This window comes from Thermobia domestica, chromosome 9 (genome assembly GCF_964235325.1).
Source record: "Thermobia domestica chromosome 9, izTheDome1.hap1.1, whole genome shotgun sequence".
Classification (NCBI taxonomy): Eukaryota; Metazoa; Arthropoda; class Insecta; order Zygentoma; family Lepismatidae; genus Thermobia; species Thermobia domestica.
In genome coordinates, this window is record NC_137462.1 from 141,747,733 (window position 1) to 141,753,933 (window position 6,201).

Below are 6,201 nucleotides of genomic sequence, written 5' to 3' on the forward strand. Positions count from 1 at the left end.
TTTACGGAAGTCAGATTATTTAATTTCGGTTTTAAATTTTAGATCACAAATTTGTTTTTGTTATTTTATATATATATATATATATTAGGGATGGCCAATTCCGGAATTTTTACTTTCCGGAATCCGGAAAGTAAAATCGGAAAATTCCGGATTTCGGAAAAAATCCGGAATTCAGAAAAAATCCGGAATTCGGAAAAATTCCGGATTTCGGAAAAATCCGGAATTCAGAAAAAATCCGGAATTCGGAAAAATTCCGGATTTCGGGAAAATTCCGGAATTCGGAAAAATTATTTTTTCTTTTTGTAATCCTAAGAATTTTGTTCAAATGCAAACGAACAAATTTCCTTTTTGTAATCCTAAGAATGTATGATGCAAGTTAAGCTGAAACTTACATCCTAAAGTATACACTACTCAATCTTCCCATGGTTAATGAGATGTAGTCCAAAAGTACGATGTACTCCTAATATTTAATTTTTGTTTTACTGTGATATTGTCCAGAGGTAAGACATATATCACACTGAGATAAACAACTTGACATAATGAAGATGTTATCATACGTAGTTTTCCAGAAAATCGTGAGAAACGATTTTTTATGAAGTTAAAATATGCGTCGCTTGTTGCCAGTGTGATGCAATTGATAACTTTTATGCTGGAATAGTCTTATTATTATTATTATTATTATTATTATTATTATTAATCGTTTATGTACTGTAAAAGAAAAATATGAACCGTTAAGTAGTAGATTTTATCTGTTGTTTTTTGATATCTTCTAACAGTAATAACAAATTGCTTGTAAATACGCAATGATTATCAAGGACAATGGCATATTAATGTAAGGACTACTCTGCAGACTAACAATAAACAATAACAGATAAACAATAGTCCTCCCCCCCCCCCAAAAAAAAAGTAACTAACTTGGGCACGTCAGAATGTTCGCGAGAATATAGGGACGCATTGAGACTAGCAAAAAACGTGGTGTTATTATTACTCAAAGGGCCGTACGATGGAGGCTTTAACGTTAATGTTAATGGCACCAATGAGCACTTACTTGCTCTAACGGTTAACCTCATTTTTGAGATGATTCTTAGAAGTGGGCGTGTTGGCATGCAGTTGGAGTACTAACGATTTGCGTCACTATCGAACACTAACGTAGCACTAGCGACGTTTAAAGTCGAAATTGGAGTCTGACATAAGTGGCTTGTCAACTTCACGGACATTATATTTTCCTTGAATGCGAGAATTTTGCGCCCGGAAAATTTGCGCCTACCACAAAAATAGGAAAAAATGCGCTCGCAATATATTTGCACTGGGATGTTTGCGCCCTACCCCAAAAAGAGGGGAAAATGCGCCGGCTATATATTTGCACTGGGATGTTAGCGCCCTACAATTCAACTTCTTATTGTATTGTGTAAAGTAACTTCCACTCGCACTTGAACTAGGCTTGCCTCTCATCGTCTCAGTGAGTTACTCCATCCGTTATAATATTCCGAACAAATGAAAAAAATACAATTTTAGTTCACTAAAGGGTAATCCATACAAATACAATTTTTCATTATACTACAAAATTTACAATAAACGTATAAATGACTGATATATAATTATTTATTAATATAATCAAAGAGTATAATTTAATCTACAAAAGGCTGTTTGGCTCTACCCAGATATCTCTGTTCACAATCCTTGCGAGTTGTTTGGCTTTTCAGGACACAAAATATAGAAAAGAAAATGTAAAGTGAATGTAAAATCAGTTCAGTAATATTATCAAGAAAACTATGTACAGTGTGTTTATTTGCTGGAATTACACTTCAAACACACAATTGCGTTCAGTCGTTCTTTCAGGAAAAATGTTCCGGGGGGCACATTTAGTATTCCGGAGGGGGTCACTGCTGGTACTATTCTATTTATTATTATATTATAGACGTATTATTTTGGTCTCCTCCGAGGGGGCACTCTGAGAGCTCTGGGGAGGCCAGTGTTCCCCCAAAATCATCTCTGGAAGAAGCAGTGATTGCGTTGATCCGTTGTGTTCTTTTGGCTTATATTGAAGTTTATTCTCCCCTTATATAGCCACAATGAAAATAAATCACAAATGGCATGGTTGTGGGGGGAGGATTGTTTATGCTGTAATGTCAGCCCCTCCGAGGAAATGCGTAAGCTCCAGTAGGTTCTTTTATTTCGCAGGGCTCAAACTTCCCGGTGGAGGTACATCGCTGGCGCAATTTTCCCTGTTCTTGAGGTAGGGCGCAAATTTCCCAGACGCAAAATTCTCGACACCGTTCGAATGACCTCGGAAGACGATATCTTTTTCAATACTTTTTTTATATTCTTTTACTCGAGATTTCTTCATAGCTTCTCATTAAAATACTTACTAATATATCCTCATTTTATTGTCCTAACCAATCAATATGGGTATGTTGTCAGTAAAATATTTAGATTGGTCGAGCCTCTGGTGTGTAACCACAGTATTTCATAACATGCCCCCATTAGAAATCTTGGCTAAACGAACCAATATATATTGCCAATAAAATAGTTTAGAATGATTGAGCCCCTGGTAAATAACCACAGTATTTCGTGACAGACCCCCCCCCTTCCTATTACCATATTCTAGCTACGTGCCTGACTCAGCTAATTCTCTACATTCTTTACCAAGCACACATTTTCTAAAGCGGAAAATGCTCTCTAAATACCTAAGCTCATTATTTTCAGCAGATGCACAAACTGGGTAACATTCTATCTACATGAATGTTATATATGTCGATTACTGGAAACCGCTTCTCGCTATCTATTACCATATTTACTATATAATGATTAACGTTAAAACCGGAAATGGTTGATTTGTACCGCTTCCGGTTTGAATATTACATTCATCAGGGAACTCGATTCTTAACTATTGACTCTGTACATCGTGGCCAAAATTGATGGTAATCCATCAGATAGTTCTTGAGACTGTTTGTTTCACTGACGGACAGAATGAATATATGGCTATAGAGTTTTGATAACCTAATTCGTTAATGAGTGATGATGGAACAAATATAAGAAAAGGAACCAAGAGTACCACCGGGAAAACTTTCGAACACAAAATTAGCCATCGAAAACCCACATGTCCTGGGTTAGAATACCATAGATGAAAACTCTACCACTGAGTCATCAATCACCCGCTTATTAGTTTTGTTAACTATTATATTAATATAAATTAATGAATGCCTGCTTATGTTAATTATTGAACAATTACATTGTATACTTCGTAAAGTCAAAAATTATAAATTTGTATTTACTGTACATACAATGAGCGCAGAAAGTGTTCGTACACCTATGCTATTGAAACGAGAATGCCTGCGAAAAAGGAACAGAAAATTTAAGAAGTGTAATAACACACACAATATGAATAATGAAAACTAAGCTTTATGAATATATCAATAAAGAACCACAAAGACAAGTTTAATGGTCAGAAAGTAAATAAATTCCGTAGAAAATGTATAGAGTAGACGCAAAAAGTGATCGTACACCTGACGTACGAATACGAAACAAAGATACCACAACTGGGGTTCACTAGTGTTCACCTGAGTATACACCTCTGTATAGCATGACGAGTAACAGAATGAGTTTAGTTGTGAATAGGAGTGAAAAAACTGCACGGTGGGCTGTCGAAATGGGAAGCAACCGAACAGAAACAAATGAGGAGACAAGAAAAGTAATTATTAAAGTGCATAAGAAGGGTAAGTCTTTGAGAAAGATAGCAAACCTCAGGGGCAGATCCAGAGGGGGGCGATCGGGGCCATCGCCCCCCCCCCCCACAAGAGGAAACTTTCTTATTTTATATATAAATAAACCCATCCATAACAAGTTTGGAGCTCTTAAAAGTAGCAGTATTACTGCCGACCGCCCCTTCCCCAGAAGTCCGTCCTGGATCCGCCCCTGTATAGAGTAGCCACAATCGAGTATTTTCCGCTGTATGTTTGGAGTCGTTGTCTTGCTGAACAATAAATTGTTTTCAAGAACCATCTTCTGCGCACTAGTATGGAGATATTCCTTTAATATGTTAATATACACTTTGTGGATCATCACTCCATCGATAAGGTGGAGACGACCCACTCCTGAGGCACTCATACAACCCCAGACGAGCACGGCTCCTCCTCCGTGTCTTACTTTAGGGACGAGATTTTGAGGATTCATCTCTGTATTCACCTTGCGCCATACCATACGCCTCCCATTTGACTCGATAAAATTAAATTTACTTTCGTCCGAAAATATGACCCTATTCCAGAAAGAAGCCTGATCCCTTATCTTTATACTCTTTTTCAAACTTTAGTCTCTTTATACGATTTGTCTTGTTCACCCAGAACATTTTCCTGGCTATCCGACCATGATACCCTGCAAATATTCCGCACTGTACTGGCTGATACTTTAACACTGCGTGTTTCCAGATCCGTTGCCAATTGCACAGCACTACTTTTTGGAACCTTTTTTCTTTCCCTAATAATGTAACGTTTAACTTGTTCACTCAACACTCTTGGTCTTCCAGTTCTTTTTTTATTATTATTATTATTATTTTAATTTTTTTTTTTTATGGTTTCGCACAGTGATAGAAACATTATACATCGCAATTATTGTTTGTACTGTTGAACGAGGCCTGTCTGCAAGGTTTGCCAGGGGCGGATCCAGGACGGACTTCTGGGGGGGGGCGGTCGGCGGTAATACTGCTACTTTTAAGAGCTCCAAACTTGTTATGGATGGGTTTATTTATATATAAAATAAGAGTTTCCTCTTGTGGGGGGGGGGGCGATCGCCCCCCTCTGGATCCGCCCCTGACTCTATAATACCTTGAAACAGCTTCGCACACCTCCCCAATCCCCAGACATGAACCCCATAGAACATCTATGATCTGTTCTGGAGACAGGAATCAGAAGGCACAGCTTGTCTACTAAAGAAGGCCTAAGAAAAGCTATTCAAGAAGAATGGGACATAATCAGTCCCGAAGCTACAGAACTACGAACTACTACAGGTGAAATCAATGCCACGAAGACTACAGACAATCATTAACGCACAGGGTAATCCCACAAAATATTAAATAACGTAATATACTTTATAAGCATTAATTCAAGCATAAGTGTACGGTGACTTTTTGCGTTTACAAAAAAGGAATTCTCTCTTTTCTTCTGAACAAAACAGTGATTGTGTTTGTTTGGCCTTTCTCTTGTATATAGAAATAAAATGTATGAATGTGTAGTCTTAATTCTGGTTATATATATATATATATATATATATATATATATATATATATATATATATATATATATATATATATATATATATATATATATATATTCCACCTCCCGTTCTCATGCTAGCTGTTTTCAATATAAAGTATGCACGGTGTACGAACACTTTCTGCGCTCACTGTAGGTATGTTGACAATAAGCGAATGTTATTAGAATATTTGTTGAGATTTATTTTCCTTCACTGCCTTTCGCCTGGTTAGAAAGTAGTTTGCAGTGCTTTGGAGCAGCTGCAGGTGGGAACGCGATAATGTTTGAGACATACCGGCGACTTTTTTGTGTGTGAAAATAAGACCTTTCTCATAAAGTAGTAAATAACTGCAGTAGCAATTGTCTACGTAAATGATAAAGACATATCCAACTACAAGAAATTAATACAGTATATATAGCCTATTCATTATTGTGTTTCTCTTTTAACAGCTATTAGCTAAGGATGGATAATTCCAGAATTTTTACTTTCCGGAATCCGGAAAGTAAAATCGGAAAAATTCCGGATCTCGGAAAAATTCCGATTTTTTCTAAATTCCGGATTTTTTCCGAACGTCGGAATTTTTCCGAAATCCGGAATTTTTCCGAATTCCGGAATTTTTCTGAATTCCGGAATTTTTCCGAAATCCGGAATTTTTCCGAATTCCGGAAAGTAAATTTTCCGATTCCGGAAAACAAAATTTCCGGATTCCGGAAAATTTTGGCCATCCCTAATATATATATATATATAGGAAGATAAGTTGATCTACAATTTGCACTTATATTACATTTGTGTTCATAGAACTTACTCAGCTTTTGAAAACTACGATATTCTTTCTGAAAACTGAAAAACAAATAAATATTATAATTTGAAAGAACATATAAAGTTTAGAGTTAATTTACTAAATAGAATTTTCGATTAAGACCCTTTTATACACACGTTTTTTGTGGTTGTGTT